Genomic DNA, 23,414 nt, shown 5'->3' with positions numbered 1-23,414 from the left:
CAAAAGTGATTCTAAGGTTCTATTAACAACTTCAGTTTGTCCATCCGTTTGAGTATGACATGTAGTAGAAAACAACAATTTTGTGTCAAGTTTAGCCCATAAAGTTTTCCAGAAATAACTCAGAAACTTAACATCACGATCAGAAACAATAGTCCTAGGCATGCCATGCAACCTAATGACTTCTCTAAAGAACAGATCCGCAATGTTAGATGCATCATCAGTTTTGTGACAAGTAATAAAACGTGTCATCTTCGAAAATCTATCAACAACAACAAATATTGAATCCCTCCCCTTCTTTGTCCTAGGTAACCCCAAAACAAAGTCCCTAGAAATATCAACCCAAGGTTCACTAGGGACGGGAAGTGGTGTATACAATCCATGTGGTTGTGTTCTAGACTTAGCTTGCCTACAAGTTATGCACTCTTCACACATACGATCAACATCACGCTTCATATGTGGCCAATAGAAATGTTCATGCAATACACTTAAAGTTTTAGCCACACCAAAGTGTCCCATCAAGCCACCCCCATGTGCCTCCCTAACAAGTAATTCACGAATTGAAGATTTCGGGATGCACAACCTATCTTCTCGAAATAAGAACTCATGATGCAAATAAAATTTGTCTTGTGGACCATGCATACATGTTTCAAATACACTCTTAAAATCCTCAACTAGCACATACAACTCTTTGACGTGCTCAAACCCCAAAATTTTAGACTCCAAGGTAGAGAAAAGTATGTACCTTTGTGATAGTGCGTCGACCACTACATTATCCTTACCTTGTTTGTATTTGATTATGTAGGGAAATGTCTCTATGAATGCCAATCACTTGGCATGCCGCTTGTTTAGCTTCTGTTGTCCCTTAAGGTGCTTTAAGGATTCATGATCCGTATGAATCACAAAATTCCCAGGCCTCAAGTATTGCTGCCACGTCTCTAGCATCCTCACAAGTGCGTACAACTCCTTGTCGTACATAGGATAGTTCAGCGCTGCTCCATTGAGCTTCTCACTAAAGTACGCCATTGTCCGTCCTTCTTGCATCAACACTCCACCAATACCTACACCTGAAGCATCACATTCAATTTCAAAAGTATTAGCAAAGTCAGGCAAAACAAGTAAAGGATCATTAATCAATTTCTGCTTAATCATATTAAAAGACTTCTCTTGCTCCTAGCCCAATGGAATGGAACGTTCTTCTTAATTACCGCCGTCATCGACGCTGCCAATGTGCTAAAATCCTTGACAAACCTCCTAGAAAAGCTTGCAAGACCATGAAAGCTTTGAACTTGACCAACAGTAGTAGGCGTTGGCCAATCTCGAATGGCAGCTACCTTGTCTTCATCCACTTGTATACCCTGTGAGCTTACCACAAAACCAAGAAAGACAAGTTTGCTTGTACAAAAATCACATTTCTTTAAGTTAGCATATAAACTTTCAGCCCTTAGTATGATTAGCACAAGTCCCAAGTGATTAACATGCTCATCCAAGTTTTTGCTATACACTATGATATCATCAAAGTAAACCACAACAAACTTCCCTATGTATGTACGCAAAACATGGTTCATTAACCTCATAAAGGTGCTAGGAGCGTTAGTTAAGCCAAAAGACATTACCATCCACTCATATAACCCATACTTGGTTTTAAAAGCATTTTTCCACTCATCACCTTCTCTCATCCTAATTTGGTGATAACCACTCTTCAAATCAATTTTGCTAAAAATACAAGCACCATGCAATTCATCTAACATATCGTCTAGCCTAGGTATGGGATGCATATACTTGATGGTTATATTATTAATTGCCCTACAATCCACACACATACGCCATGAGCCATCTTTCTTAGGAACTAATAAAACAGGCACAACACAAGGAGACATGGACTCACGCACAAAACCCCTATCTAACAACTCACTTACCTGCCGTTGAAGCTCCTCAGTCTCCTCCGGATTGCTCCTATAAGCTGGACGATTTGGCAATGCACTCCTGTGTAAAAAATCAATTTGGTGCTCAATCCCCCTCAATGGTGGTAGTCCTTGAGGTAGCTCATCCAGAAATATATCATCGAACTCCTGCAAAAGTGAAACAACAATGCTCGGAAGGGATCCGGCTATATCACTTGTGTTAATGAGGATCTCTTTATAAAGTATCAACACAAGTGGTTCATGTGTGTGCATCAATTGCTTCAACTCACTTTTTTGGGTCATATATGTTTTCTTTTTTGCCTCTTTCCTCTCATTTTCTTTTCCCTCATTTTATTTCCTCTCTTTTTTCTTTTGTATGGCTATCTCACTCTTTTTTTCAGCCATCTCATTTTTATTTTCATAGGCCACCTTACTTTTTAGTTCACTCTTTTTTTCGGCCTCATCTCTCTTCTTTTTTTTCAATTGGTTCTCCAACACTTGCTTTGGGAACAAAGGAAGTAATACAATGGATTCCTTCTTCAATACAAATGAGTACTTATTCTTGAACCCATCATGTGTCACCCGCCTATCATATTTCCACGGTCTATCCAACAGGATATGACAAGCATGCATGAGCACCACATCACACAAGACCTCATCTACATACTTCCCAATAGAAAAGGACACCAACACTTGTTTGTTCACCTTCACCTCCGAACAATAATTCAACCATTGAAGCCTATATGGTTGAGGATGTTTTAACGAAGGTAGACCCAAATTTTCTACCATCTCACTACTAGCCAAATTGGTGCAACTTCCCCCATCTATGATAAGATTGCAAACCTTACTATTCACAAAACATCTAGTATGGAACAAGTTCTCCCTTTTGTTAGTCTCCTACTCCTTGACTTGGGCACTCATGATCCGCCTAATCACTAGCGCTTCGCCTACAACTGCCTCATATCCCTCATCAGGATCCTCTAACGCAGGCATCTCATCATCATCACCCTCGTCATCACCCTCACTTTGAGACTCATACTCACCATAGTCATTCAAAATCATCACCCTCTTATTAGGACATTGGCTAGCAATATGACCAAATCCTTGACACCTAAAACATTTAGTATCTATAGAACGATTAAGAGAAGTTTCAGATTTACCTTGCACTCCTTGTTTAGGCGTCTCCTGCTTAGTCTTAATCTTGGTTTTGGCTACCAATTTGCTTTCATCATGTTTTTCCCCATTTGGTCGCCAAGAAGATGACGAACTCCCAGTTTGATTGGTGCGGCCAACTCCTCGCCTCTTGAGTTGTTGCTCCATTTTTATGGCAATTTTCACCATCTCGTCTAAATCCAAGTAGTGCCTAAGCTCCACTTGATCTTGGATCTCCCTGTTCAAACCACAAAGAAAACGTGCCATGGTCGCCTCACTATCCTTCTCGATATTTGCCCTAATCATGACTACTTCCATCTCCTTATAGTAGTCCTCAACACTCTTTACTCATTGCCTCAAATTTTGGAGCCTCTTAAACATCTCCCTATAGTAGTGATTGGGCACAAACCTCTTTCTCATGACCCTCTTCATCTCATCCCAAGTTTCAATGGGTCTCTCATTATACCTCCTCCTAGTAGTCACTAATTGATCCCACCAAAAGAGAGCATAGTTTAGAAATTCCACCACCGCCAACCTCACCTTCTTTTGTTCTGAGTAGTGGTGACATTCAAACACAAACTCTACCCTCTTTTCCCTTTCTAAATATGCCTCCGGGTCAGATTTCCCATGGAACGAAGGAATTTTCATCTTAATACTACCTATGTTATTATCTTCCCTATTCCCATCATATCTACCCCGTACAGCTTCTTTTCTTCCTCTCCCAAATCCTCTACTTCTTCCATTCCTACCCCAATTCTCATTTTGGCTCTCCTCTTCTCCTCCCAAATCATATTCTTCCTCTTCTTCTCCTCTACCCAAATATTTAGACTTAGATTTACCTCCACTAGTACTAACTTCAAGCCTGCTCATCCTCTCATGTAATGGCTCCAACTCAACCCTCATCATTCGACTGAAATGCCGAAACAACACCTCCATTTGGGTCTTAGACAACCCTTGGTTCGTACTATCTCCTACTTTCCTCTCCATTTTACTTTCAGATTTGTACCTGCAAGAAAACGTTAGTAGAAAACAAGAGATAATCTTCACCCAAATGCTCACGATCACTCCAAAGAAAGTCGCTCGTCACTCCTCTCTATTTTTTTGCTCACAACAAATACTCACCGTTCACTCCAAAGAAATTCACTCGCACTCAAGTATTTTCACTCAAATTCGAGAGTTCCCTCAAGGTGCTAAAGTTTCGTATTTGGATGTATCAAACAGTCAAGTTCAACTTGTGAACAATTGTAATCGACTCACTTAGACTGCGTAGACAAGCAATTTGATTATATAATTTTTTTTTTTTACTGTGAGAGGCAATTGAATATGACTCTCCAAAAGAAATAGAACAAAATACCCAAAAGAAATAATGGTGAATTTTCGGAATTTTTGTACTTTTTTTTTGGCTGAGTGCTACTCGAAAAACTCCAAAAAAAAAAAGAATCACAAAATTTCGAGAATCACAGATTCACGAAAAAGACGAAGAACGATAGAACAGAAGGCATATCTGAAAACGAACAAAGAAATAACACAGATCTGAAAATTTAAGAACAATATACTTACTTGAATTCAATGAGCCAAAGCTCTGATACCAAATGATATGAATCCACGTACGAATAAAAAGCAAACATGATTAAATATGAATCAAGCCCTCAATTTAATGACGAACAAGAAATTCGTGTTGTTATCCCGACCTTTTGAATCAATTATTACGTGATATTCACCTCTAAACTATGATTGGTTTAGCAACAAATAATCACAAGAAAAACAATCGACACTCGAATGAACCTTCAATGAACTCGTCTTTGACAATCCGCGTAAGAACGATTGACAAACGCCACAAATTAAAACTTTGATAAGTTTGATTTTTAAAACAAAGCTAAAGCCTTGAAAAAGTTGAGAGAAAACTCAAAACTATTGTATAAACTCAATGAATAATCTGAGTTGTGTTCATAATTTTCGTCCATATACAAACTCAAAAAGATATCAAAAAGATAAATTGCCAAAATAATTGAAATTCTAAACAAGGAATATATTATGCGCCGCGCGCATATGCGCGCAAGTCTCTGCCTATGTCGCGCATATGCGTGCCCTAGTCCGGTGCATATGCGCGAAGTCCTCTGTTAAAATCTTCGGCGTCCAGTACCTCCCGCGCATATGCGCACCCCTTCTCGGTGCATGTGCGCGAGCTCGCGCATATGCGCGCCTTGTCTTCGCGCATGTGCGCGAGATCTTCTGCAAATTTGCGCTCCGTTTTGCAAGGATGCTTGAATAATGTTCATATGATTCCCATGCATCACGAACCTTTCATCACTCTGTACCTCACTTGTAAGTCCAGCATCTTTGCTCATAAGCCCATTCAATACTTCTTTGAACCTTTTCAGACATCCCCTCGTGATTGGTCCCTCCGACAACTCTAAAGGGTCCCATGCTTTCCTTGGGGCTTGACCAACCATGTTCGCATCATTTTCAACCAAAAATACATCATTGATAGTAATGTTACCATGGATAATCTTACCCTTACCCACGGTTTTACCTTTTGAGTTATCCCCAAATGTTATCTTTGGTCCAGTACAACTCATTACTTCTGATAGTATATTTTTCTGTCCAGTCATGTGTCTGGAACATCCACTGTCCAGATACCATGTGGAGCTGCTGATTTTGGCTTTCCTCTCTTGTTCCTGTAAACACAAATTTTAGTATCTGGTACCCAATCTATTTGTGTCCAATCCTTATCAGTCCTTTAGGAACCTACATTTGTAAAATTCTAGGTGGCCTTGTACTTCGGGTATCCAAAGCGGTGTGTGCAACAGAAGGTCTGCTATTTCTAATAGAATGCATCTTATAATGTTGTTCTTCCTTTCTGTTTTTGTTGTCTGGTCTGTATCTCTTCTGAACATATCTAGAATTATAGTGCTGGTAGTTTTTAACCTTCATAGGGGGTTGTCCTCCTGAGTTGAATCCTCTGCTGGATCCAGAACTCTGGTGAACTCTTCCCTTAGGTTCAACATAACCCAGACCATAATGCTTCCTTCTGTTCGTCTGATCTACAATCTTTTCAACTCGAACAGTTGGTACTTCAGGTTTATATAACACACTGGATTTGACAAAGCGAATGAATTTCCCTTTGCCTTTATCCAGCTCTGGCTTAGTACTTGTTTCGGAAGTGCTTTCATTATTGCTGAATCCAAGACCACTCCTGTCACCGGATTGCTTCTGCAATTCTTGCATCTTCTCTAAGGAAACAGATGACTTGTTCCATGCATTTACCAAAACAGATAGCTTCTGGTTTTCAGACCACATTGTTTGGTAATTTGCATTCACTCTTTCATTCTCAGTTCTTAACTTACTCATCTCAACTTTTAAATCATTGCAGCTGCTCTCTTGCAAGCAAGTGAACTTACTGACTTGATCTTTTAAATTTTAACTTCCTCGAATGATTGAGAAAGTCTTGAGTACTCTTCCACCATGTCATGCAATGCTTTAATTAAATCAGTTCGTGTAAATTCGTCGGAGTCAAAGTCAAGTATCTCTCAAGATGTCGAGGTTGGTTCAATATCTGCCATGAGACATTTGATCTCTTCTACATCACTTTCGCTGGAATGACTTTCGGAGTCAGAAGACTTAGAGCTATAGTCCGCCCATTTAGATTTGCTTTTCTCAGCAATCATTGCTTTGCGGTTTCTTCTGAATTTCTTGTCATTCTTCTTGTATTCCTTTTTCTTCTGGTCATCCTTCTTGGGCTTTTGACAATCAGCAATAAAGTGACCGATCTTTCCATAGTTAAAGCATGCCATGTCACCAGGTGGTGAGTCCTTCTTGAAGTTCCGGTTAGGGCTTTGGTAAGCTCGGTGATTCTTCTTCATGAATCAAGAGAATTTCTTCACAAAGAGAGACATAGCATCATTGCTGATCTTTTCAGCAGTCTTTTCAGAAGTGCTCTCAATGATGGTAGCAGGTAATGTTTGCGGAACAGCTACAGCAGCAGCAGTAGTAGCAGCAAGGGCCTTTGTAGGTAGACTTGTTGAGGGCTCTTCTCCACTTCTCACTTCCAGTTCGAATTCATAGGCTTTTAAGTCACCGAATAAGTCATGTAGCTCCAACTTGTTTAGATCTTTAGAGACTCTCATAGCCATTGTTTTAACGTCCCATTCCCTGAGTAAAGCTCTCATCACCTTGAGTGCTATTTCTCTGTTGCCATATTCTTTTCCAAAAGTTGCTAGTTCATTAATCAGGCTGCTGAACCGTTCATCAAAATCGTTCAGAGTTTCTCCATCTTTCATTTTGAGATTCTCGAATTTCTGCATTGCTACAGACAGTTTATTCTCATTCGTCTGCTCATTTCCTTCACAGATTTGGATGAGCTTCTCCCAAATCTCTTTAGCAGTAGAACACGTCTTGATTTTGCTGAAGGTATCTTTGTCGAGGGTTTTATAAAGAATGTCCTTTGCAACATTATCAAGATTGGCTTTCTTTTTATCTCCGCCAGTCCATTCACTTCTGTGCTTTTCAACCATTTTAGGCGCTCCCTCAGTAACAGCAACAGCAGTGTTAGGTTTTAAGATCTTCAAAGGACCATCTGTGATGACATACCATATGTCATCGTCTTGGGCTGCAAGATGAGCTTGTATCCGGATCTTCCAATCATCAAAGTCTTCTTTTGAGAACATAGGAACCTTGCTGAAGTGTGCCATATCTGTTGTAAATATAAAACAAGAGAAATCTGCTCTGATACCACTTGTTGGGGATCAAAATAGAGTTTAGAGGGGGGGGGGGGGGGTGAATAAACTCTTTCCTTTGACAGTCGTTTTTGCAAAGGGTGTTAGAATCCTGTTAGAGATTATAGCTATTCTTGTTTGAAAGTAAATCCACCATATCACAATAAATGGTGCGAAAACGATCCAATGGATTACGGTGAGATACAATGAAACAGTAGGCAATAGACAATAGTTGTTTATGGAAGTTCGAAGATAAAATCTTCTACGTCTCCCCTTCTTCTGTTTTCAGAAGGCATCACTAAAAGACTTTGGTTTTTACAGTACAACACTTGTACACACCCACTTCAGCTGGACTTATCCTTCGCCTACTGAAACTCTTAGTTTCTCAACACGTTAGTACTAATACAGCAATGTTCTGGAAAAGACTCTTTTCCAGATTACAATCTCTTCTCAAAGATACGATAACTGAATATGATTGTAAAGAGAGTTAGAAACAGTCAACACAATATGATCTCAAAAGATCAGATAACTAAAGTGAAACGTGTGCTGCTTTTCTGTATTTTGAGCTTGAAGATGATATGTAAATCTGAGTGCTCAAATCAACGTTCGTATATCAAAGAATGTAAACGTTGTTTCGGTATCGGTAGCCTATAAACATAGTTGATCTTGTGTATTTATAAAGGTCTTGAATTTAACGTCTATAAACAAAACGACTTCTTTGACTTCTCATAAAATCAACTTTATTGCTAAAAAGGTTCCTGCAAAAAGCTTCAGAACAATAAGTCTTGTTTCTTACCAAATTTTGTAAAACGTATTAAATGACTTTGTTCAGTATTAATGATGTATTTAATACTTTGTACTTGCTAAAGTAACGGTAACATTTAATACAAGATCGTTAGGTTCTGATTCAGTAGAAGTCAAGTTCTGCTTCTGTTTTTCTAAACTGATAAGTACTCGAAGAGTACTGCTTTGTTAAGACGACACGAAAACTTCTGCTTTTATACTATCTTCTGATTTTACTAACGCGATCTACTGGTTTTGACTATTATCACCACAATCAAATTAAGTCTATCAGTCAACGACGGCTGACTTAGTAACGACACTAAAATCCTCGCAAACGAAATTAGACCGTCGCAACCTAATTTTTTCTGCAGTGTTTAATTATTGGTTTGTATAAACTTTTAGTTTTCCCAATTAATTGGAACCGAGGAAATATATTAAAAAATAGGTGCATCTCATTGATTTATTAAGACTTTATTTAATTATTAAAATATTGTAAAAAATATGATTTACACTATCCAATATGACCTCTAAATCCGATCAAAGATAATTAAGTTTGACAAAAACTAGTGTATACAAGTCACAAGAATCATACAACAGGTCTAGGGACAAATAGGCTAAGGTACGTGGACATATATATTTCAATTTTTTTAAAAATATATGAAAAATTCTCTTTTATAAAATTTGTGTTTTTGTAAGAAATATTTAACGATCTTACCAACTATATTTGGAATACATTACTAAGATTGAGATGCTTTGGCATAAGGGAAGGCTGTTTATAATTGAAAGAAATTAAAATATTTTATGGACACAAAAGATTTCACATCAAGTGTTTATGTTTCACCGGATATAGTTCACCCGATGAACAATTCCTCGCATATTCAGTAAAAGAAAAAATAGTATTTTTAGCCAACAAATTTCAAAGTTTGTCTTTTGTACACTAATTTTTTATTTTTCATTATTTTGGTCAAATGATGATGTGGTATCGGAAAATATTGACATGAAAATTTAAAAAAGTATTAATATAACATCGAAAATTTCCGACTTGTTAATGGACAAATAATCATTTTCTTTTCAACAAAATATAGAGTCGGCTCCCCTACATAACTCATTGTTAGGTAAAGACCGGAGATGGTGAATTAAATATAGTTAGTATTACATAAAATTCGAGGATTTTGCAACCCTAGTGCTTTAGTATCACGTCAAAGATGAATTCTTTGCCCATTGAATTTAATTTATAGGCCAAAAAACTTGTTAACATGGGTTTTTTTCTTAATGGAAAAATGGGTGGATTTGGTTGCGACAAAAAATGGAAATATCATCCCCAAGTTGAAGGGAGATATAACTTGTGATATGAATATTTGACTCACGCTTCACAAATATATAGGTAGCCATGATTTCATGTCCCAATCCATTTTCTAGTACATAACATATAAAAAAAAAGTATATTAATCAAATATAAATTTTACTTAAATTTTCTGGTTGAAAATACATTCTAAATTCAATTATAAGTTCTATTAATTAACTCACACATCCGATTCTCTAGCTCATCAAAGTGTTTCTTTACACACAAAGACTAAACAATTAACCTTCTTACGCTTAAACATATATATACACGTGCATTAGTGTAGCCTAAAATTATAATTAATAATGGAGATGATTTAGTATATATATAATTTTTTAAAAAATTGGCTAAATTTTAATTTAATTTGAAGGGAGATTTATTTAAGGTAATCCCCATTGACTTTTGTATGGACATTACAACACGTTTCTGATATGCTTTCAGTAATTTTCTTTGAATCCCCATTCCTTCCTCGAATGGCCTACTATCATATTTCCCTCTTCTCCTCAGTTATCAACTAAAAATTAAATATAAAAATATTAAATTAAATGGAAGGAAATTATTATTAAATATATAAGATATATATATATATATCTTATTAATTTCTTTCTTATCCTATCCATAAAGTATGGGTCGAGAAAGTGTTAGAGTAGATGCCCTGTAAGCCAACTGTTGGCCGGAGAATTTATTGACTCAAGTGTAATAAACAATATTATTTTAATATAATTTACCTTTTAATGGTTTCGTTTTACTTTATCTGTATACCAATGCAATCAGCATAGATAAAGTCCTTGATTATGCTTTAATAAAAATGAATCGTAATTCGATGTTGAAACTCATTTGTAAAAACTGCATATTCTAAACTCGTTCCTAGTCGATTCATCGGCCTAAAATAAGGATAAAGGCCGCTTGAGCTCGAGACTAGCATCTGTGATGTTGTGTACTGCATTTCTTGGTAAGGACATAGAGATGTCCAAACATGCAGATGGGTAGTCATATGATGATTATACCGAACAACCCTCCCTCGGACTGTAGAACCCGTAAATCAGACTACTTATAAGCCATGCATAATTTCTAGTATTTAAATTAAAATGATTTTTATTGCATGAGGATTTAAATTTTTTTCTTTAAATTTAATTCTTTTGTGCAGTAGTTTAATTGTTATCTTTTCAGTTAACTAAGTGAGGCCGGACTGGAGTTGGAGTAATGAGATAAATTTAACATTAAGAAAACAGTCCCAGAATTTATTTAAGACAAATAATAAGTTAATTTAATGTAAAAGAATGTAGAGAATTATTTAAGTAATTTGAGGTAAGTAGTAAATAAGTTCAATAACTAATTTATTAACTCACTAAATTATTTAATGGGTAGATATAACTCTAAAGATTTAAAATACAATATTTAAGAAATATTCTCCCTCCCATTATCTTAATTTTCGGCCACTTCACTTTTAAGGATTTAATTTGTCAATCCTCAAACTTTGATATCTTTTCTTTTCCATTCATGATAGATAATTCCTTAAAATTTTATTCACCACTAATTAATATTTAAGCAATATTTCTACCATGTTTATCTAGCAATATTTCTCTTCTTTTTAAATGATAAAATCGGCCATCACTCTTTTCTAGATTTAAATAATTGACAACTCATTTCTCTTGATCCCTCCCTTAACCATTTTTGATAGAAAATCCCTATCCTTTTTATCACCAAGTAAATTATTAAGTAAACAATTTTCTACCATATTTTGAATAACAAGAATCGGCCATTCACCTAGTAAATTATCCCTCAAAATCTTTTGTTATCAAATCATTCCCATTATCTCTCAACTCTAGGATAGAAAGATTGACCTTGCTATTTTAACCCATTTTATTTGTAGACTTTCCCTTCACTCCTAGCCATTCTCTCCCTCTCCATTATTTCGAAATTTCAGAGCATACTAGAGAGAAAAATCGTGAGACTCCTAGCAAGAAACAAGAGAGAAAATCGAGTAGGAAAGAAGAACCCTCCGTCTCCTCCGCGCCGCGTCGTTGTTTTCATTTGTTTTTCGTTCAAAACAAATCCAGGCATGCTTATATTTCCTTTCACTCTTCAATCAAGTTATAATATGATTTTTAAACATTACATGATCATGGTTTGATAGCCAAAAACCGAAATTTCATGACAGCTTTTCGAAAATGAGGTGCAGATTTTCGACCTCTTCTTTCAAGCTTCACGGTCTTGTTGTTTTTGGTATGTACAGGTGGTTGGCTCGACCCTAGGCTACCAAGGCTGCACCTAGGCACGTACTAGGGTGTGTCGGGATCACGTTGGTCCATTAGTTCAAGCCCCATGCCCGCTGGAATTGAGAAAATACAGCAACTCTTCCATAAAGTCTTTTTGAGTTCGAATGCTCGGTTTTGCTGTCAAGGGGAATGATTCTGATCTTGGCTGCCCTAAATGCTATAGCCATGGTTAGAACATCTCATTGTTATGTCTAAGACGAGACCAAGTCGCTTGGTCCATGGTTGCATCGGTTTTCAAACAAAACAAGACAAACCCCTTTCGATCCCTTCATTTGCTGCATGTGTATGTTTCGAATTCTAGGGGTCGTATGGATCTTGGTTGGCTTTTTAGACCTTATCCATGGTTCATACCATACCTCTTGATGTCTAGATCATGCCATTGTCAATCAAATGGCCACTGGAATGGTCCATGACAGCAAGAACAAGCGAGACACCACACGCGTTCATATGCGTTCTCGGGTGGGAGCTTCGAGTTGTTGCTAGTGTTGTTTGAGTTGTGGTTGGCCTAGGGCCCTTAGCCATGGTTCAAACCACACCCTAAGATGTTGTTAAGAGGCTTTGGTCTGTGGTACAAGCCCCAATGGCCATTAGCCTTGCAAACGACGCAAGGAAACGCACCAACAGCTGCTGTATTTTTGACAGCAACTGCACCCACGGTTCAGAGACAGCAACTGCACCCACGGTTCAGAGGTGTGTTTCGAGTTCTTGGTTGGCTTTTAGCCTATGGCCTTAGACTGGACAGTACCTCATTGAGTTAGGAAAGTCATGTTTTTGGCCGTTCTTGATTTGGTCAGGTTTAGATGTCGTACGAGAATTTACGGTGCACTGTGCCAAAGTGACTCTCGAAAGAGCGTTTCATGTTTTTGGCCTCCATTCCACTAATTTCGTAGTACTGAAATTTTAGGAGCATTATTTCATCATTTTAAGTGTATTTTAATCATGACTAAATTATGGTTCGGTGTTGTTTCGGTTTGGCACGGAGTCATGATTAAATACTAAGTCATTGGGCGTAATTGTCTCGTTTTTTTTGCATTCAATTACGAATTTTGGTCAAGTTAAGTTATTTGCATGTTTCTCATGTTAGATTTAGGTCGCAGCGAGCTTGGGAACGATCCAACCCATTTGGTAAAATAATACAGGATATTTAATTATATTACGTGCAAAAATATAAAAGTTTGTTTTTGAGATATATGCGATATTGCTTGTGGCCACCTCACTTCATGGGATAGCAGCTTATCATGGGATTATTACTTCATCCGGTGGTCACTGACCGGTTCAGTTCATGTTCATGTATTGGTAGATCTCTACCGCCCAGTATACTGTAGTTTAGTCTGATCAGACGATTCAGTTCAGTTCAGGGGCCACTTGCGTAGAACGTATTCTCAACAGAAAATTATGACATGTTATTTCATGACAGGGCTCTATCGAGCAACATTCCACTTATGATTTTCAGTCCAGTTATGCACGTATTATAATTACTCATGACATAATATTTTTACGTTACGCCAGACTCATGATATTTTTACCTTGCATGCAATTTTATTATTATTACTTGTTACTTATGATATATGCATGCTGAGTCTTTAGACTCACTAGACTTTATTGTTGTAGGTACTGATGAGATCGGGACTGAGGGCGGGGACCAGTGAGCCCTCTTGGGTCGGCAGTAGTAGGAACTCGAGGACCTCATTTATCAGTTTACTTATTATTTCTTTTTTTTGCAAACTCAGTTTATTACGATTAATTATTTTAAGTTGTCGTTTTGAAACATTATTTACTTCCGCTGCTATTTTGAATGATTAAACTTTTTATCAATTATTTTTATGAATGAGGCATTTTAATTACTTAATGAGAAAACTTAAAATTTTTCCGCAAATTTTCAAGTACGAATTTCGGGCCTCTACACGGACTTTTCAGGTGGTTATCATTCATCGAGAGGATAAGTCCGTGGTTATGATTGTACACCATTAGTCCTTAAGACCAGGGACAACACTGAGGCTCTATATGTTAGGGCTGTGCTTTGACTCGTTTACCGGCTTCAGGAGAGTTATCAGGTGGCGAGGTTGAGTATAGTTGGGACACATATAGGAGCCAGTGCATTGTAGTCGGGGACTTACCACTCACATATAGGTGTGGGTATCCTATGTGATCTGATGAAATAATAATGCATGGAATCTCTGGCAAGAGTATGAGATGTACGTTAGAGAAGGAGTTCTCCAATAGTACATACGATTGTTGCGACTTTGATTGTTGCACTCCCAAGAGCAGGTTGTCCACAAGTAGTATAATTCGGTGAGTCCGAATATCGTATCCACAGGGAAGCTAAGGTAATTACAAGTCCACTACAATGTCTTTTTGTTTTGTTTTTGTTTTTGTTTCTTTTTAATTTTAATTGTTTGAATCTTTAATGGGTAAATTTTAATTGTTCAAATTTTAATTTAAGTAGTTGAGATTAAAGGATCCACTCTTGGTATTTTAATAAAGTTAACATTAACGAACATTATCGAAATCCACTTAATAAAATGGTTCCAATATATTAAATAATCATATTTATATTATGTTATATATTATTATCTTATAAGTATATAATATATACCAAAACTTATAAATGTGGTCAAGTATTTATTGTGCTATATAAATTTGTAAACACTGAATCAAGGTTCCCACTTAAAATGATTGGTAAAACAAATCTAACATTTAAATGGTACCAAGAAATTAATATTATGATATATTTATATATAGTAAATCAAGGTTCCCACTTTAAATGGTTGGTAAAATCAAACAAACATTTAAATGGTTCCAAGAATTTAATATTATAATATATTCATATATAATAAATCAAGGCATCCACTTTAAATGGTTGGTAACACCAAACTAACATTTAAATGGTTCCAAGAATTTAGTGTAACATAGAGCAACAATAAATCAAAACTCCCACTTATAAGTAGGGTATAAAAATGCTTAAAGAAATAAATATAACATAAAAAATAAATAATGATTAAATAATATAAAACATAGATTCTTACCTTTTAGTAACCTTATTATCATGCCAAGAGTTTCACCTGTTCATCTCAACTTTAGGAACTATTCATTATTCAAAGTGTAAAACTTTGAATATGAAATTAACATGCTAATTATATTTAAATGAAGAAATAAAAGAAAAATATAGAGATAAATATTATGAACTCAAAGGTTTGTTCATAGAATGAGGGATATCTCAATACATTACAATGCACCCCTATTTATAGCCAAATTTGGGGAGACAACCACAAATAAAATATTATTTTTTTACACAAAAGTCTCATTGGTGTTCCAAGATATTATATTATATTATACATCACTTTTGAAAATCTTCTTCTTGGAATTTGCTTCTTCACATAAAAAGAAACATGTGGATAATTGAGTTGTCTAGTTGTGGTATTTTTTTCAAACCATTTGACCAAGTAATTTGAGAGATATGGTCAAAATACTAGAGCATGGTAAAACTGCTACTCCTTTGATAACTTTATTTGTTGCTTAATTTGATCCCAATTGTGAGAGGATTTTTATCTCATGCTTGCCACTAATATTGTAGATATTAACATCAACTTTCTACAGGTCCAAGAATCATCTTAATCCCATTTGCAACGCCAAGTTTATTCTTGTTTTATCGAACCTGTAAAAAATAGTAAAAACTTGTAATTACACAACAACTTATATTTTATACAATTTATTATAAAACATATAATATTTAAACATTTAATAAAACAAAAACTATATATTTATATTATAAAATATTTAATTAATGTACAATTTTTATGTTTATCACACCTCCCAACCAGCTTATTGCTAGTCCCTAGCAATTTAAGCGTTAATAACAATACAAAACATATTGATTAATTTAAATAGAAATGTAATCAAAACTATCTAAGTGTTTAAATTAAATTTGAAAACTGTCAAAGTTATATCAAGATCATCATAATTATAATTTATGAAATAATTTGAGATGATCAATTCAAAGCTTATTTCAGGTAGTTAAATGTACACGGCCTTCAGAAATTCCTAGTAAGAGTCTCAACTCCATATCCTCACAGGTTAATAAATGTTTCAATTTATGGCAACGATTTCTCTCATGGAGTTGGAATACAGATAAATGCTCAGAAAAATGGTTTACAGAATGCAGACAGACAAACGAGCCAAACTAATCAAAAGATAGAAAATCCATTGATTTAAAATCTAGTTGTTCTTATTATATATTTTTTCCTGATATTTTTTTTTTTTGCATAACTTCATGGAATCAGACTAAGTTTATGCTTTTTGACCACATATTTATTTAATTTGTACAATAAATTTCTCTCTCTTTTTTGTTTTTTGTTTTTTTTTTATGAGAGATATATGGGTCGTAGCATATAACTTAAAAATTACATAGATATTCAATATCTTTCTTTTTGTATTTTTCTCCGTTTTTTTTCAGGAAATATCATTTTTTTTCTTCAAAATAAGAACTCAAGATCTAAACAATAGATAGTCTCTCTCATGATCAATAAAGGCTCGAAAGCTGTTTTCTCAGTCCTCTCCACTCACTCACAAAATATGTGTGAGTTTAAAATTATAGGCACTCTTATAAGGTATATTTTGGGTCGTATACTTTAATACCTGATATTATCACAATGGTTAATCACTCAAAAAGATTTCATAAATCATATTTTTATATTGATCAGAATATTAAAATTGACTTTTTTTTACAAATAAAAATTTAAACATTCTTAAATAGATTAATGCATGTTCTAATTTAAATCTTTCAAACATGTAATGTATGACAATTTTTTCAAAAATTACTAAGATACAAACAATAAACATGATTTTATTTTAAAATAATATATATTATTTTTTTTTATTTTTTTTCAATTTTTTTTTATAAGTTTGTTCTCCCCCCAATCAGAATATGACATTGTCCCTAATGTCAAAATAACTATTAATAAAGAGTACGTAATGAAAGAGATATCACCTGAAATTTTATTGAAGATAACAAACTGAAACAAACGCAAACCAATCCACGACTTTTGAATCAATGATCCAACTTCCTTTTCTTACTGCTTGATTGCGACCAATTGATCTTTGTTATCGTTGGATCAGGCTTATGAACAAAAGCTTCCAAATCATCAATTAATTGGTCGGCAGTCGAAGCACAGATGAGCATCCGTCGTGAATTTTCTGAAATGAAATTCTGTTCCACAGCTTTATCAAGAAATGTCAACAAACTGTCAAAATAATTATTGATATTCAACAAGCCCACATGTTTATTATGGATATTAAGTTGTGCCCAAGAAACAGTGTGAAAAATTTCTTCTAATGTACCAAAACCACCTGGTAGTGCAATAAAAGCATCAGAATTTTCAATCATTTGAGTGATTCTTTCATACAAAGAAGAAACTTTTAATTCCTCCCCAATCGTAACACCTGTAATATTTCCTTCAGCTAAAGCTGTAGGAATAATACCCAAAACCTGACTACCTCCAAGATGAGCAGATGTTGAAACAGATCCCATTAACCCAATATTACCTCTCCCATATACCAAGTGAGTTTTTCTCTCAGCCAATATCTTTCCAAGATTATTCGCTGCTTCTACAAACACTTCATTTTTTCCAGGACTCGACCCACAAAATACAAAAATATTTTTCAATGTTTGTGCAGAGGATCCAGCCATGTTTTTACTTTCTTTTTTTTTCTGCGAAAATAGAGAGAAAGATGAGAGATTTTATAGGAGTAATATGTTATCATGACAAAACTATGGGTCAAAGCTGTAAACAGAATAAATAGTAAAAACAATAATGACACACATGCATATAAATAGTAGTGTGATTGTGGCTCACAATTTTCCTCTGGTTTTACGTCCAGAAACGGCTTCAACGCCTTCTATGAGTCGAGGATATGCTTCCCATCCAATTTTCTTATAAATTGGCAAACAGGGTCTTTTTTAGTCGGATTCCCAAGACTATGACGCTCATCTTGGAATTGTTTCCATAAACGGAGAAGTTCAATATGCACATGTCCACTAGAATGCGTCTCAAAATTCAATAAGATGTTATCTAAAGACTCCTTACTCAGCCCATTCTTAATGAAACCAATTTTATCTTCTCTGTTATTGGAAACGCATCCCAAAGATCTGCATCGTTTGTCACAAGTCCATCTTGCACACTTATGACAAACCCCTAAACTTTTGGCCCTTCGATTTTTCGCATAAGTGCTTTTTCCTAATCCAGGCAAATACCGAATGAGCAATGATTGTGGAACTTCTCCTCCAAATTGGACCTTAGCTTCTATTACAAGACGAATATCTTCTGGAATTCCTTTTTTCATTAGCAATCTCAATCTTTCACACCTTCCTGCATAAATTTTTCTTAGAACATTTTCAGAAACAGAGGGAAAATATTTACAAATTTTTGAGAGAATTTCATCCATTTTGAAAAGAAAAGAAATGATTTTTTTTTATTTTTGTATCAGCAATTGTGGGAAACTGATTTAACAGACTATGAGAGTCACGGAGTATCGTTATCCGCCATTTAACCGGGAAAATAAAAATATTAAGAAAACCTGAAATAAAAACAAACAAACTTAAATGCAACAAAAAAAAAAATCAAAGATCAGAAAGGGAAATAAACTCTTTTTGAAAGATTTTATTTTCTAAAAATGGTTTAAGCCTTTGTCCATTTACTTTAAAAATATCACCATTTTTAGGATTTTCAATATCCACAGCTCCATAAGTATACACATGCTTTACAACATATGGGCATGTCCATCTTGATCGTAATTTTCCTGGGAATATGTGAAGTCGAGAATTATAAAGCAAAACTTTTTTACCAATTTCAAAAGATTTTCTAAGAATTGTTTTATCATGAAATGATTTGATTTTTGCTTTATAAATCCTTGAATTCTCATACGCGTCATTTCTGAGTTCATCAAGTTCATTAAGTTGCAATTTACGCAATTTGTTGGCATCATCCATGCTTGAATTTAAAGTTTTGATCGCCCAATAAGCTTTATGTTCCAATTCCACAGGCAAATGACAATGTTTTCCATAAACCAACCTATAGGGAGACATATTCAATGATGTTTTAAAAGCTGTTCGATATGCCCAAAGTGCATCATTAAGTCGCAGAGACCAATCTTTTCTATTTGAGTTAACAGTTTTTTCCAAAATTTGCTTTATCTCCCTATTAGCTAATTCAACTTGTCCATTTGTTTGAGGATGATAAGGAGTAGTTACTTTATGAGTAATACCATATTTTTTCATTAATGAAGCAAATGGTTTATTAACAAAGTGAGTTCCCCCATCACTTATCATGGCTCGAGGAATTCCAAATCTACTAAAAATTTTTTCTTTTAAAAATTTGATGACGATTTTATGATCATTTTTTCGACATGGAATTGCCTCTATCCATTTGGAAACATAATCAACTGCAACTAAAATATACAAGTATCCAAACGACGATGGAAAAGGTCCCATAAAATCAATTCCCCAACAGTCAAAGATTTCAATTTCAATGATAGGATTCAAAGGCATCATGTTTCTTTTTGAAATCGCACCCAATTTTTGACAATTTCACAGATCTTGCAGATTTCGTGGGTGTATTTAAACAAAGTGGGCCAATAAAATCCACACTGCAAGATTTTTGCAGCCGTTTTCTTTCAAAAAAAATGTCCTCCGCATGCTTCTGAATGACAAAATTTAATGACACTACTTACCTCATTGTCGGGTATGCAACGTCGAAAAATTTGATCTGGACAATACTTGAACAGATACGGATCATCCCAATAAAAGTTTTTTACCTCATTCAAAAATTTTCTTTTATCTTGGGAACTCCATTGCGGTGGCATTTTTCCTGTCACAAGAAAATTTACTATGTTAGCAAACCAAGGTGTAGTAGTAACTGAAAGTAGATGTTCATCAGGAAAATTATCGTTAATTGGTGTCATTTCAAAAGATGATCCTGTTACTAGTCTCGATAAATGATCGGCTACGACATTCTCGGTTCCTTTTTTATCTTTGATCACATGTCAAATTCTTGGAGTAACAAAATCCATCGTATCAGTCGTGGCTTTGCATCCTGTTTGGTCAACAAATATCTAATAGCAGAATGATCAGTAAACGCAATAGTCGTTGATCCAATCAAATAAGAACGAAATTTATCAAATGCAAATATTACAGCAAGTAGTTCTTTTTCAGTTGTGGAGTAATTCATTTGAGCATTGTTTAAAGTTCTACTTGCATAATATATCACATAAGGCTTACCGTTTCTTCTTTGACCCAGTACTGCACCGACTGCATAATCACTCGCATCGCATATGATTTCAAATGGTAAAGACCAATCAGGAGGTTGCATGATAGGAGCTGATGTTAAATGTCGAATAATTTTATCAAAAGCATTTTGACATTCTTGAGTCCACTCAAATGCAGTGTCTTTTGTTAAGAGGTTACAAATGGGTTTAGAGATTAAACTAAAGTCCTTTATAAACCTCCTATAAAATCCAGCATGTCCCAAAAATGAGCGAATTTCTTTAATGGTTTTTGGAGGGGGTAAATTGGCAATGACATCAACTTTTGCTTTATCAACTTCAATTCCATGAGATGACACGACATGTCCCAAAACAATTCCAGAAGTAATCATGTAATGACATTTTTCCCAATTTAAAATAAGACCTTTTTCCTCGCATCTTCTTAAAACTTTTTCCAAATTTTCAAGACAATTATCAAATGTATTCCCAAAGACAGTTAAATCATCCATGAAAATTTCCAAACAGTTTTCAACCATGTCGTAAAAAATGCTTAGCATACATCTTTGAAATGTTGCTGGAGCATTGCATTAACCAAATGACATCCTTCTGAATGCAAATGTTCCAAAAGGACATGTGAATGTAGTTTTTTCTTGATCTTCGAGTGCAATGGGAATTTGATAATAACCTGAATATCCATCAAGAAAACAGTAGTATGGATGACCTGCTACTCTTTCTAAAATTTGATCCAAAAATGGTAATGGAAAATGATCTTTTCTAGAGGCGTCATTTAATTTTCTATAATCAATACACATCCGCCAACTAGATGGGACTCGACTTGTTAACAATTCACCTTTTTCATTTTTTATCACTGTGATGCCAGATTTTTTTGGAACTACTTGTGTTGGGCTTACCCACTTACTATCAGACATAGGGTAGATAATCACAACATCGAGTAGTTTGAGAACTTCAGCTTTCACAACATCTTTCATGTGTGGATTTAATCTCCTTTGTGTTTGTTGAGATGTTTTAGCATTTTCTTCTAAATGAATTTTGTGTGTGCAAATTAGTGGATTAATGCCCTTGAGATCTTTTAGTGTCCAACCAATTGCATTTTTATGTCTTTTAAGCATATCAACTAATTTACCTTCTTGATCACTTTCTAGTTTGGAAGAAATTACCATCGGATATGTTTCATCTTCTCCAAGAAATGCATACTTCAATTCTTCTGGCAAGGGTTTTAACTCCAATATGGGTGGTTCGTCTTTGTTCTCATATTTTGCCTCAAATTCTTTTTCTGATCCTGGTAATGAGTGATAGCTGATAAAATCATCAAGATCAATTTCAATATTTTCTTTAACAGTTTCAATTGAACAAATATCTAATTGATCACGAGTACTCCCTTCTTGAATGTTTTCTTCCACAAGAGTTTCAATAAGATTTTCATCTTCACTTTCATCTCCTTTGTCATGTGGTTGCTTACAAAGATTAAAAACATTGAGCTCCAAGGTCATGTTACCAAATGACAACTTCATTATTCAATTCCTGTAATTTATAAGGGCATTAGAAGTTGCTAAAAATGGACGACCTAAAATTACAGGAATTGCATTACAAGCTTCAATAGGTTGTGTATCTAAAACTATGAAATCGACAGGATATACAAAGTTATCAACTTGGACCAACACGTCTTCTACCATACCTCTTAGCACTTTAACAGATCTATCAGCAAGTAAAAGTGTTACCGAAGTAGGTTTTAACTCGCCTAGATTGAGTTCTTGATAAACTGAATATGGAAGTAAATTCACACTAGCTCCAAGGTCAAGCAATGCTTTTTTAATTTTTCGTTCTCCAATAATACAAGAAATAGTAGGACAACCTGGGTCTTTGTATTTCAAAGTATTATTATTTTGAATGATTGCACTTACTTGTTCGGCTAAAAATGCTTTCTTTTTCACATTCAATTTTCTTTTCACAGTGCACAAGTCTTTCAAAAATTTGACATATGATGGTACCTGTTTTATTGCATCTAATAAAGGAATATTAACTTTTACTTGTTTAAAAATATCATATATATCAGAATTCAAATTTGATTTTTTTGTATTTTTCAATGCATGAGGGAATGGTGGTGACACTGTCTGTTGAACCTCCTCTTCGCAAGTTATGGGTTCCACTTCCTTACCCTTTGAAGTTGATTTATCATCATCTTCACAAGGTTCCAGAATGGATTTTTCCACAACCTTACCACTTCGAAGGGTAATAACAGATTTTACCTGATCCATCGGTTGAGTTCCAGAAGTTCCAGTTTGTGAATGATGATCCTTGGGATTAGGCAGAGGTTGTGAAGGAAATTTACCTTTTTCATGAACATTAAGTGCAGATGCAAATTTAGCAAGAGTATCTTTCAAATCTGTCATGGTTTGAGCAGTTTGAGTATTGATAGACTCTTGCTTTGCAATGAAAGAATTCAATGTATCTTCCAAATTTCTTTTAGGTGGAGGAACATAAGGTGTATAATTTTGAAAATTTTGTTGATTTTGGAAATGTGGTTGTGAAAATTGTGCAGCATTATCATTCCTCCAACTAAAATTTGGATGATTTCGCCAACCTGGATTGTAATTTTGAGAAAATGGTTCAAAATTTGGCCTTTTGAAATTGTTCAAAACATTGGCTTGTTCATGGAGACATTCTTTAAAAGAGGGCAAAGTGGGACAATCTTTTGTAAAATGATCACTTGTATCACAGATGTGACACGCAATTTCTTGAACAGATTTTAATTGACCATTCTTTTTCAATTCAAGTGCCTCAACTTTTCTTGCCAAAGAGGTAAATCTAGCTTGAAGATCATGTTCATCTTTGAGAGTGTACATACCTCCACCAGATGTAGGAGATTGAATCTTGTTTGATGGTTCGATTGTACCTATAGTGTCCCAATTTTGAGCATTTTCAGCTAATGAATCGAGATACTCAATTGCCTCATTTGGATCTTTAT

At 35.0% G+C, this 23,414-nt stretch overlaps 1 pseudogene; it reads right to left on the bottom strand.

The window, feature by feature from the left end:
- Window positions 1–825: 825 nt before the first annotated feature.
- LOC142556939 (uncharacterized) lies at window positions 826–23,292 on the bottom strand (annotated as a pseudogene).
- Window positions 23,293–23,414: the final 122 nt, after the last annotated feature.

Source organism: Primulina tabacum, chromosome 9 (assembly GCF_025594145.1).
Source record: "Primulina tabacum isolate GXHZ01 chromosome 9, ASM2559414v2, whole genome shotgun sequence".
Taxonomy (NCBI): domain Eukaryota; kingdom Viridiplantae; phylum Streptophyta; class Magnoliopsida; order Lamiales; family Gesneriaceae; genus Primulina; species Primulina tabacum.
Note: the sequence above shows the minus strand (reverse complement) of the source record. Positions and strands in the feature narration are given on the sequence as shown.